The 13,025-nt window shown below is 43.1% G+C and overlaps 1 protein-coding gene across 3 annotated transcripts in view; it reads left to right on the forward strand.

Moving 5' to 3' along the window:
- Positions 1-13,025, forward strand: part of Nedd9 (neural precursor cell expressed, developmentally down-regulated 9) — a 175,988-nt gene that overhangs the window by 5,761 nt on the left and 157,202 nt on the right. Inside the window, exon 1 of one of the 3 annotated variants that reach the window (XM_028763277.1) lies at positions 621-657. The exons of the other annotated variants lie outside the window; for them this stretch is intronic. The gene's annotated coding sequence lies outside the window, so the exon portion shown is untranslated. Of the gene's footprint in view, positions 1-620; positions 658-13,025 lie in introns of those variants that run through there. 3 annotated transcript variants of the gene reach the window in all.

Genomic DNA, 13,025 nt, shown 5'->3' on the forward strand with positions numbered 1-13,025 from the left:
CCCCACATCCCAGAACTGAGTCCCCTCACATCCCAGAACTGAGTCCTTCCTACATCCAAGAACTGAGTCCTCCCTACATCCCAGTACTGAATCCTCTCCACATCCCAGCACTGAGTTCCCCCCACATCCCAGAACTGAGTCCCCACTACATCCCAGTGTCACTATGGGCTGTTTTCTGCTGCTGACCATCCTGCCATTCAGAAAGCCACTGGCTTCCCCTTCTTTAGGGTGCTGTTCTAGATAGGAGGCAGAAAGTCCTTCCTTTCCTGGCATTTGGGGACACACAGAGCTCACAGCTGGCTTTTAGGGACAATGGTAAACTAAGATCAACAGCTCTCCGAAAGCCTGCTAGCTTATGTCTCTCAGAGGCGTGCAAACATGACAGCCAACCATGTCCCCACAGGAGGCCTGAGCATGTCTCACCAAGGCTCCTGCAGCTCCAGAGGAAGGCGCTTTTCTCTATAAAGGGCACTGTGAATTTTCTTCCCCTAGTGAAAGCGCCCTGTGGCTGAGAAAAAACACTTGGTGCTTATTTCTTCTGCTGCCTCATCTGTTCTCGTGGCCTGTTTTCCTTTTGTTTCCCCAGATCCAGCCGTAAATATCATTTTGAAAGGAAATATCAAATTCTCAAAAAACAAAGGCAAGGAAGGCAAGAAGGTATGAACAATTCTAATGCGTGAATATTTCTACACGTATATTAAAAATAAAAATCAGCACTCTCAGACATATAAAGAAAAACTCACTATATTCTGTTAGAGACATAAACCTAGTCTAGACCTGATCTTTTAGTGAAAAAAAAAAATCCTCCTTTTGAAATGGTTTTTGTGGTCTAGCCAGGACCTTGAGTATCGATGTCCCTTTTGCCCCACAGTTACCAGGGGCCACCAGCTTCACCCCATCCTGCACTATCTCCTCAGCCTTCACATCTCAAACTCGGTTCTAGGCCCACTAGGAACACAGGATAAATGTGTACGTCTCTAATCTCTTCCCTTTGCCAGCTAACCATTGAGACATGGCTTCCACTCCAACCAACCACAGTGGGACTGGAGGTAACAAGGTATTCATTGTGCCACTGAGAAGGTGGAACCCGCAGGGGGTGAGGATTATCTGAGGGAATTAGGTCACTGGAGGCATGTTGTTAAAGGGAGATGGGAACCCCAGGCATTCCTTTTGTTCCCTGACCATGAGGTTGGTGATTTTCCTTGCCACATGCTCTCACTATTAGATGCAGCTTTGTCATGGGCCCAAAGCATCAGAGCCACTAAGCAAGGGCAGTGCTGGCTACTTTTCTGATTGCTGTGGCAGAATACTTAACAAAAGCTTCTTATGGCTCAAGAGATGATGCAGGCCATCAAGGCAAAGGAGGTTTGGCACCAAATGTGTCTCTAGTAGAGGCCGCAGGGGCATGATGTGGCTGGTCACATTGCATCTGTAGTCAAGAACCAGAGAATTGAATGCTGATCTCAGTTGGCTTCCTCTTGTTCTCCCTTTCTGTTCAGTCTTGTACCTCAGTCCACAGGATGTGTCACCTACATTCAGGTTGTGTCTTTTCTCCTTAGCTAAATGCAGAAAAGACTCTCACAGGCAGACTCAAAGATGTATCACAGGGAGACTCAAAGACATATCACAGGCGCTCACACATACAAAGATATATCACAGGCCCACGTAAAAATGTATCATGGGCACAAGCTAAGATATATCACAGGCATACACTAAGATATATTACAGCCAAACAAAATGCTATATCATAGGCACATGCTAAGATATATCACAGTCACAAATGAAGATATATCATAAGCACATGCTAGATGTATCACAGGTGTATCATCCTAAGATATGTTACAAGCACACACAAAGATATGCCTTGTAGGTGATTCTAAATCCAGTCAAGTTGCCAGTGAAGATTAACCATCACAAGAACTGAAAATTCTGAAACCTGAGTCAAAATAAATCTTTTTTTTTCTTCTTTTTGGTTGGATGTCTGAAGCCTTTTGTTACTGTGATGGGAAGTCTGAGTGGTGCTTCATCCCAAGGTTTCAGTGAGGACTGGGAAGACTATAGGGTGTGAACTGCACACTGGCACACTTCAGAGTGGACGTTTAGTAAAGAAATCATGATGATGATGAACTGCTAATCATCTCCAATATGTAACCTCTACTCTCAAGAATCTCTCCCATTTGAGTGGTGCAGAGAACACATCCTGATGAGACAAGGTCACATTTAAGACATACCTAAGTACTCTGCTAAGCGTGAGAAGCTAAACTGAAGACGCCCTATACAGTGTGATTCCAAATACGGGGCATTCTGGGAAAGGTGAACCCACAGAGAGATGAAAGCTCATTGGATGATAATGGCTAGTGAGGAGAAGAAGGATGAGGGGGACACAGGATTTTAGAACACTGCAGTGGTTTCATATGACGCTACAAATGTGGATGCTTGATGTTCTACACCTATACAAACCAGAGTCCCCAACACTGAGTGTAAACTAATTATTTATTGATATAGGTCTATCAGTCTAACCAATGCACAGCTGTGGTGCGGGATGCTGACAGTGGGGAAGCTATGAAGCAGTAGGGCAGAAACACATGGGCATCTCTCTGCTTCTCTTGCAAGTTTGCTCTTAGTCCCAGACTTCTATTATGAATAATTTTTATTTTTAAAGAGCTAAGCAGCCTCTTTGGCATTCTCAACTGGGGCAAGAACATATGCAGTCAGGACTTAGAACTCATGCTTGGTTCCCTCTTGTCCTACCTGGTTTTGTTTGATGGGCTGTTCGGTTATTGTTTATTATCTGTTTGTGTCAATGAGACAGAAGCTAGAAGCATCCGAGAAGAAGAACATCAATTTCAGAAAACACTCACACTCGATTCAACTGTGGGCAAGCCTATGGCTCTCTTCATTGATGATTGCTGTAGAAGGCTCCAGCTCACTGCAGGCAGTGCTACCTCAGCACGGGTGCTCCTGAGTACTATAAGAAAGCAGGCTGAGCAAGCAGTGACCATTGGCTCCTGCCTCCAGGATCATGCCGTGTTTAAGTTCCTGCCCTGACTTTTCTTGGTGATGGAGTGGGATGTAAATGTGTAAGCAGGAATGAACCCTTTCCTCTCCAAGTTGCTTTTGGTCCTTATGTTTTATGGCAGCAATAGAAATCCTAACTAAGCCATCTCTACCCAGAAAGACCCTTGGAAAACAGCTGCAAGGCTGTATCCCTTGCTGATTCAGGTCTATCTCCAGTTCACCTTGCCATGGCAACCTCCTATCACAGTGCCCTTGTCACCCCATTGCACACTCCTCTTGTAACCTATCTTTCCCAGCAGGGAACACAGTAAGCCCCTGCGGTCTGTTTCCTCTGGGCTGTCAGCTCCATGGCTATAGAGCCCTAACCTCCGCTCTTTCCTGTATCAACATATAGGAGGTGCTCAAATGAATGAAGGAGCAAGTTAGTGAGTGGGTGTCAGAAACTAGGTCTCTGAGACACAGAAGAGAGCTCTCTGGTCAAAAGAAACGGTCCAAGGTGTCTGTGCTACCATAAGATGCAGAGAGGAAAGATAAAGAAAGGGAATTGTTTGTTTGTTTGTTTGTTATTTGTCTGTCTGTTTGTTTTTTCTGAGTAGCATAGCAGGGTGACTTGACCCTAGCATTCCTCAACCTGGTATGGGCTTCTTCCTTTAGAAACTATGGGCGTAAAATGCAGATGCCAACGTGCGTCAGTAGGATCCTCGTAAATTACACGTTTGTGCTTCACTCTGGAATAGTATCCTACTGTTAAAAGCAATAGAGGACTGGGGTATGAAGGGTTTAATGCCAAGTTTAAGTCATCAAACCCAGTGAACCCCCAGTATGATGCCAGTTTCTTTTTAGATTTATTTATTTTATGGGTCTGAGACTTTTGCCTGTGTTTATTTATCTGCACCATTTATGCGTCTGGTGCCTGTGGAGGTCAGAAGAGGGAGTTCCAAGAACTGGAATCGTGGATAGTTGTGTGGTCCTTGTGTACTGGAACCAGACTTGGGTCTGCTATAGGAACAAGTGCTCTGACCCACTGAGCCATCTCTCCAGCCCCCTCGAGGCCAGTTACTTTTTAATAATCTGTCACTATATGCAACAAAAGTCTAACAAAATGTAGACCCAGAAATCTTTAAAAGTAGGACAGGATTACTATGCAGGCTGATTTTATGCAGCAGGCCTGGTCAATATTCTAAAATTTTCAAGTGAATTTGTTATTTGCATTATGAACCGCAGATTCAGGCGTCCTTTACTATTGTATTGACATGTGTGTATATTGGCACACATACTTACGTGCATCTGAGAATCTGTGATTGGGGGGAATGGAGAAGTATTAAATTCTTGTGCTTTCTTAGCCTCCATTCTATTGCTGTGATCATCACAGCCAAAGCAACTCTTATAAAAGAGAGCATTCCATTGGCGGCTTGCTTATAGTTATAGAGGGCTAGTCTGTTATCACCATGGACGGAACAACGGAAGTAAGGAAGGCAGGATGCTGTAGAAGTAGCTGAGAACTACATCCTGATCTGCAGGCAGGCAGGCATGTGTGTGTGTGTGTGTGTGTGTGTGTGTGTCTGTAAGGGCCATATGGAGGAAGAGAAGGAGAAAGAGAGAAAGACAGAGAAAGAGAGGGGGTTCTAGACCTAACATGGACTTTTGAAAACTCAAACCCCACTCCCAGTGACACAGTTCCCACAACAAGGCCACACCTACTCCATAAACTGGGAACCAAACAGTCAAATATATGAGGCTATAGGGGCCATTACTATTCAAACCACTGCACATGTTAAGAACTGTTAAAACCTTGTAGTAAACCTCAGATCTTTATTGTTTGCTTCTCTTGTTCATTTGGTAACCAATAATTGCCAAAATAGAGCAGAAAGTGAAAACATTTTCTAAGCTACACAAGAAGCAGCATCGTGCCTTCTGTCTGAGGAGACCCCTTTTCTTTGCAGCATGGGAGCAGTCAGGAAGCAAATGACAGCAGTGTACATTGAGACATGGTGGCTGAGGCTCAGGAGAGGACAGAGCCACGGGAGCTGGGGTAACTGCTGGTGCGGTTAAGGAAGCCACAGCTGCCACATAATGCACCCCTGCCACACCGCTGCCATGCTCCCTGGAGTAAGTCAGTCTCTCATCTGCAGAGGATGTGACAAGTCCTATCACACTGGGAGGTTTCGAATATGAGTTAATATACAAGCACGCGAAAAGCACCTCCAACTATTTCTGAGACGTTAAGATGCTGGTTTTATATTACCTTGTAGCAGCAAGCAAAGACCTGTCAATGCTGTTTAATACACGAGAAGGAGCTAGGCTGGGGATGTGGCTTAGTCAGTAGAATGCTAGCCTACCATTCTCAAGACCCCACCCCACCACCCAGATTCAGTTGCCCAAAAGCATATAAACCAAGCGTGGTGATATGAGCCTGCAACCCTAACACTCAGGAGGTGGAGGCAGGAGGATCGGGAATTCAAAGTCATTCTCAGTTATATAGTAAGTTTCAGGCCAACCAGGGATACAAGAAAGAGATATAAGTATTTGACAGGGGGGGAGGGAGGGGTAGAGGGAAGGAGAAGGAGGTGGAGAGAGGGGGGGAGGAGGAAGAGAGACAGAGAGAACATTTAGTTCAACTCAGCTCAGCCTCAGTAAACAAAGACATGTGATGTCTGAACACGTAGAATAGAGAAGGGGCTCTTAAAGAGGTTTCGTTCTCATACAGACCAACTTGTGGATCAGCCACTGGTCAGCAAGCATGTCCTGGGTCTCTGCAGTGTTCTGAACACTTGTGAGCCCAACACAGACACGATGCCCACCGGCATCAACTGTTTCAAATGGAGTCTAGTTGGAAAGCTACTGGGTTCATTTGCCAGTGTTGGCATGTACCCAGGTTGTCGTTTCTGTTGTAGGGTTCATGAATAAAGAGAAAGATTTGGTCTAGTAGACTTTCAACATTCACAGCTCTTTTAAAAACTTTGTATCTATTAAGTGTGTCTATTCTCTCAACAACACATGTACACATGCCGTAACATGTGAATGGAAGTCAGAGAACAACTTTTGGGTGTCAGTTTTCTCCTTTTACCATTTGAGGTTTGGGGCTCGAACCCAGCTCGTTGGGTGTAGAGCTAAGTGCTTCTGCCAACTGAGCCATGTGAGCAGCCCTCAACGCTAAACAACCCTTGTGTGCTAATGAAGGATCATGAGAATAAAATGTATTGCTCAATTATGTTCATTATCTATAAATCGGACAGATCTTCATTGCTTTGTCCTTCTTGAATTTAGACTTCTGGCTCACCTTCATCCCTATCTGTCTCTCCCTCTCAAAGTGCAAGCAATTCACTGAGGACCAATGACCAGAGGAGAAGAGCTTAGTGCCAGGCTGCCCATGAAACCATTACACTCATGGCTTCCCCTTGGCTAACACCTTGCCTGTCTCACTCACCAAAAGACTTGGGAATACACTCCCCCCACTCCCCGAGAGTCAGCAGTTACTGCCTCTGACCACACTTGGGAAAAGCCCTTGGAGAAGCCAAGCTGAGGAGCTTCCTGAACTACTGAGAATTCTGACAGAGATACCAAACTCCCACCACTCTGTGGGGTTCATATGCAGATGATGCCAAAAGAGCTAGTAGCTACGTTACAGAATTCTAGTGAGTCATTTGTTCAGTGGGTGTCATCCACACTTCAAATCACATTGCCATAGATGGAGCTGAGAGTCTGGCCTTCTGGGGAGAGCTAAAACTCAGACTGGAATCATCATAAGCATTTTCCACGGGAAACCCTCAAGGAGAAGCAGAGCGACTTGCTAATTGTAGTTTACTCTAAATCTAACGACAATGTAGACAGTGTAGCATTTATGAAGAAAGATCAGAAGGTTTGAAAGCCAGTCATTGGTGGTGGAGTCTCTGAATATGGGAGACATGGTGGGCTCCTTCAGCAAGGAGATCCGTTCAATTGCCTTTCTCTGTGATGCTTTCTAACAGTAAAAATTGTTAAAAACATATTTGTGCTGGCTGTATATTTCAAAAGTTCAACCTTATAATCACTTTCACAGGCGCCCCACACTGCCCTGCCTAGATTTCCAACATTCTCTCTCCATGCAGTGTGATTACAATAGAAAGGAATGCTATTCTTCTCAGGCCACAGGGAAGGATTGGTCTTCCTTTGTCTCAGAAAATAAATCACTGCTTGTGTCAGAGACCTTGACCTAAATCTTAATTAATGTCCGTGGACTCTTTAGATCACTGTGTCCAACTTAACCAGATGGTCCCAAGAGGAATAATTAAGTGGCAGCAGAAAGGAAAAGGCCTATATTTTGATTGATCATTTATGGAGTGTATTGCAACGCCCATTCTGCTTATAATATAGCTTTATTAATTTGCCTCTTGAGCTAATCCTTTCTTCTTAATGTTAAGGAGAGTGAAAATTGCGTTTCTATTTTACACTTAAGTTAATCTTGGCTCTAATACAAATCATCAATTTAGCCAAAACATTGACTTAGCATTGCATGGTGACTCCTGTCTGCAATCCCTGTACTTCCAAATTTGACTCGGGAGGACTTCTGCAAGTTCAGGTCTAGCCTGGGCTACATATTGAATTCTAGGCCATGTAAAACAAGAGTGAGACAAGAAAACAAAAATAATAACTGCAACATTAGTATATTAATTATTATATTATATATTATATGATTAATTATATTAGCATATGTTCAGCTCGCTAACCCCCCCCCATTGCTATATTGAATTTTCACAGTGGACCTAGAGATTGTTGACTGTATTCTTCTCTTTACTGATAATGAAACCAAGGAGACTGCTGTGGGAAACCATTTAGGTAAAACTTTGGGCAGCTGATCAAACGATGTAGGTGTGACCAGGACCTCCCAGAGCTTCTGGCTAAGGATTTGTTCAAAGAGTTCAGCCAATGACAAGCTAATCTCTTTGCCAAGGTCTGGGCATCATTTATATTTTTGATGTGAAGACACTGGTTTTCTTAAGACTAACTCCCTTTTATTTCAAGGCAAGGGAGTCTTCCTTTTTATTGCTGTGTCTGACATTTTACCTCTACCCCCAATATTAGACAACAATTAACCTGTGTGAAAAACTTCCATGTGCGTGAAATGACCCTTGGAGACTGCCAGCGTTTCTTCATAAGTTCTACACCATTTCCCCATCCCTTTTTGTCACTGGGTATGGTGAAGATGTCCTCTCAAATACCCATCTTCCATGGATTTCCTCAATTTTACTTTATCAGAACTGGACTAGCAGGGATGGATTTGACCCCATGGCTGTCAATCACTGAAAGCTCCTGGACTTTCAGTTCAAAGACGTGCTTTATAGCACGAATGAGCTCTGCTTTTCTGGAAGAGAGAATTTCAAGGAGCAGACGGAGCTGAAGGCATCTGTCTTTCCTCATCCCCACTGTCTACTACTCAGACAGCCTGGTCTCTCGCAAGTTTGTCTCTTACTACAATATCATCATTGTCATCTCCTAGTATGGGTCTTCACAGACAGACTTGCAGCAGGACTAGTTTCCCTTAGGAAAAAAAATGCAAGAATAGGTCTGTGGGGACTGAGATCATTTGGTTTTACTCCGTGGAAATAGGGTATATCTTTATTAATCAGAAGGCTTAATCTGATTAATTAATCAGAGGTAGGAGGGAAGTTGAGGTTCTGTAGACTGAACTTTTGAGGTAAGAAAGTGTGCCCAACTGTGAGTAGGTAATAGATTTGGTCACCAAAACCTGCTCCTTCTAAACATCCAGCTTACCTCCTACCGTTCCTTGAAGCCCCTCTAAGCTGGGAACAGAAGTCAAGAGACAGGAAATTCAGGAATTTCTTTTGTTACGGGAAGAATCGGCCATAATAGATATCATTGCAAAATAAATAATCTGGGATTGAAAGGAGTTTCATACTATATCTATCCCTTTTCTTCAAAGCTATTTCCATTTCTCAGGGACATTCTATTGGTCAGTGATATTCAGTGAGGAGGTGGAAGGGATTGACATAATAATAGGCCATTTGGTGCTCTGCATGTTTAAGCAAATATGCTTTCTCTGACTCCCAGCCATCCTGTGAGGGAGGTAGCGTCCCTACAGCTTTAGAGTATACATAGGGGTTAAAACTCATCCATTCTGCCTGGGTTCATATACTGGTTAGGCCAAAGGCCTGTGTGTAGTTTCTTAACCTCTTCATGAATTAGCTTTCTCACCTTTAAATAATAATAATGCCATCATTATTTTACATCACTTTATAGAGTAATGCCATACACATGTGGGAAGATACACCCTGAGGTACAGTGACTGGTAGAAAAAATGCTGGCTTCAGCGTGCAGTCACGCTCACAGTTAAGTCCTGCTATATCAAAAGGACTCATTCTAGGATCCGCACAGGGAGGAGACCTGGCATCCTCTACCGGAAGTCCTGTCCCAAAGAAGCATGCAGGATGCACATGCCTCTTCCAACAATGACTTATGTAGGATATGGAATGCTGGCTACCTGGGGAGCTCATGAGAGACTCAGAGTATTGATTGGGGCTGGTCATTTAGACACTCTCTGTCTTAAACACCACAATCCCAGTCTCCTGGGAAAAAAGCAGGGTTTTGGTATAAAACACACCGTGCACATAGCTGAGTCTGTATGGAATGGCGGGAGTCTTCTATGAGTCTCCAGATGTAAGCCACGGGCCAACCTTACAAGCAGGGCTTCCTGAGGACAGTGGTTTCAGGTCTGTGTGTTCATGCTTTTCTGCACATTGCCTCACTGGATTGTTGGGAAATTAGATGAGTGTGCATCCTTATGACACTACCTTATACTTGAGAAACTCTAAAACTTTTCAAGTCATTACTAGTAAATACAACACAAACAAGGAGACTTAAAATTGCCATAGGGAGGACACAGTTAATTAGAATTTGAATTCTAATCTGTCTGACTAAAAACCACCCATCTACGCATCAGTTCACTCCACTCTAACAAGAACAAAATGGCCTCCTTCTTCAAACCACCACAGAATAGAGTTGGTCGCTCACTCCTCTCTCAGGCTTTCAGTGGAAGGAGATTTTAAATATGCGTGATGCTGTTGAGTGCATAGCTTTCTCGAGCTATAAGCAATATCACACTATGGTGCAGAGTCTTCATTGGTTAAACCTATTCAGAGTGTGTCCCAGATTGATTTCTTTTTGCTCTGATAACATCATGGCCTAAAGCAACTTGGGGAGGAAAGGCTTTACTTGGCTTACACTTCCAGGTACAATCCATCATTGAGGGATGTCTGGGAAAGAACTAGAGCAAAACGCTTGATGGGATGCTGCTTACTGGCTTGCCTACTAGCTCCTGCTCAGCCAGCTTTCTTATACAACCCAGGACCACCTGTCCAAGTGTGGTATCACACACATCAATCAACAGCAAGAAAATATCCCATAGACATGTCTGCAGCCTGTCTGATCCAGGTAATCTTCCAATTAAGACTCCCTCCGATGACTCTAGGCTGTGTCAAGTTGACAGCTGAAGCTAATGAGAAGAGAAAAGATCTATGGGCCACAATTTTACTGAATCAAGAAAGCATATTTTGTACTGTACCATATTTCCTGCTCAATTAGTGATACTTTCTTGATGCTCCTTATTTTTCAGGATATGTATCCTAGATGCCCCAAGAATTTCTATCAGTAAGATCTAGATAGTAGATCTTTCTGTGATAATAAGAAATCGTTCAGCTATAAAACATTTTAGACTTAAAAATTCCTTCTTCACCCCTGCCCCTGTGGAAGCCATGATTAATTTCACTTATTATGGGATGGCTTCTGTCTCATCTTTCTCCATGTTTGAGGGCAGCAGAAGTACCTGTGTTAGTCAGGATTCTCTAGAAAAACAGAACAGATAGAATTAATCACCTTCCCTCCCCCGCCTCTCTCTATATATTGGGATACACACATGCATACACACACACACACACACTCAGAGAGAGAGAGAAAGACAGAGAGAGAGAGAGAGAGAGAGAGAGAGAGAGAGAGAGAGAGAGAGAGAGAGAGAGAGGATTTACTAGAATGACTTAAAAGGTGTGGTCCAACAATGGCTATCCACCAATGGAAAACCAAGAAATCAGTAGCTGTTCAGTCCATAGGGGTACATGTCTCAGCTTGTCTTCAGTACACGCCAGAATCCCAAAGAAGTGTGTTCCATAGCCAGTGAAGCAGTGGACTTGCTAATAAGAGGGAGGGCAAGCAGGCAAAGAGAGAATTTCCTTTATATAAGCTACCACAGGAAGGTGTGGCCCAGATTAAAGGTGGATCTCCCTACCTCAAAAGATCAGGATTAAAAGTGGGTTTTCCCACTTCAGACAACTAAATTAAGAAAAAGTCTTCATAGGTGTGCCCAGGTGCTTGGGTTTCAGTTAATTCTAGATATAGTCAAATTGACAATAGCAAGAATAGCCACCACAGTACCCAACGGCTATCTCAAATATACTCTAGGCAACTGTGGTGCCAGTCAGCCTGGCTGTTCTACAGAAATGCCTTCATTAAAATGATCACAGTGAATTGAGAAAGAACTTTTGGTACAAAGACTAGGAAGTTAGAAAGAGGGAAAAGGTTTTAAGAATCCCTTAGAACGGAAGTTCACACTTTTCTGAAAGTTACTTCATTAACGGATCATTGCTTTCTGGTCGCAGGATATGATAAAGCAACTTCAGATTAATCACTTATTTTAATGTTACCATTGTTAATCACTATGCATCTATGTTTTTAATAAGCAAAGATTTTGTAAACCTCTTAGTCATTTTTATTTTCTTAGGATCTAGATTTATACATGGCGGATGTTCAGTAAAAATCAGTTCCATTAACACACATAAGCCTCAAAGCATTCATCTTTGGGTTCTGTGGTGGATGATATCCCAGGTGAACAGGTGTCTATTTCCTGGATAGCAATAGTCAGCCCAGAACCAGATATTGACACCTACATAAATCCCTTCCTTGGGTAAGAAAAGCATGGTGGTATGAATGAGAATGGCCCATACATTTGAGTGCTTACTCACCTGTAAAGTTGTTTGGGAAGAATTAGGAGGCGTGGTTTTGTTGGAGGAGCTTGTATCACTGGAAATGCGCTTTCAAAAATTCTCTACAGGTACAGTGTCACTTTACTACTGCCTGTGGATGTAAAGCTCTCAGATATTGCTCCTGTGCCGTGCCTAACTGCTTCCTATCATGATGATCATGGACCAACCCTCTAAAACTGTGAACGATCTTCAAATAAATGCTTTCTCTCATTAGAGTTGCCTTGATCATGATGCCTTTTCAGAGGAGTAGAACTAAGACAAAAAGTAAACAAAGGAATTGAATTTTCACAAAATAATGTGAATGGAATGGTCCAATATATAATTAGAATGAATACATGCATTTGAACTCATGGGATATGGTGGTTAAAGTACTGGTTGCTCATATCTGGGCCCATGGGTGCTCCTGAATGATTTAAGATGTATCAAGTCAAAATAAGATGGAAAACACATCAGAAGCGGAGAAAAAGAGAGAAATAAGAGTTGAAAATGAAATGATGCTGGTGTTAATTCCAAGTACTCTAGAAGAGAGTCACAGATTTATTTTTGGAGGCCAGAAGTACATGATCCAGGTGCCACTGTGGTTGAGGTCCTGCTCCTGGGTAGTAGGTGTTACCTTCTTGTGGTTGTACTCTCGTATCTTAAAACCATAACAAAACAGATGAGAGATCTCTATTTTAGTCTTGTGATCAAGAAACAAACCCATTCATGAGGATTCTAGACTGATGATGTAACACTTCACAAAGGCCCCACTGTAACACCAGTATGTTAGTGGGTAGGCTTCAGTGCATGAATTTGAGAGCTCTGGTCTATTAAAGCCAGTGCAATGCAGTTCATTGAGATTTAGTTTTCTTAATGTGCTTCCCAAATATTCCCTGGGTAACTCTGCCTTTGCTTGGGTTGATTTTTATCTAGTATACTAGGCTTAGAATACATGTGTATGCACACACACACACACACACACACACACACACACATACA

Source organism: Grammomys surdaster, unplaced genomic scaffold (genome assembly GCF_004785775.1).
Source record: "Grammomys surdaster isolate TR1022 unplaced genomic scaffold, NIH_TR_1.0 137, whole genome shotgun sequence".
In the NCBI taxonomy this organism is placed as follows: Eukaryota; Metazoa; Chordata; class Mammalia; order Rodentia; family Muridae; genus Grammomys; species Grammomys surdaster.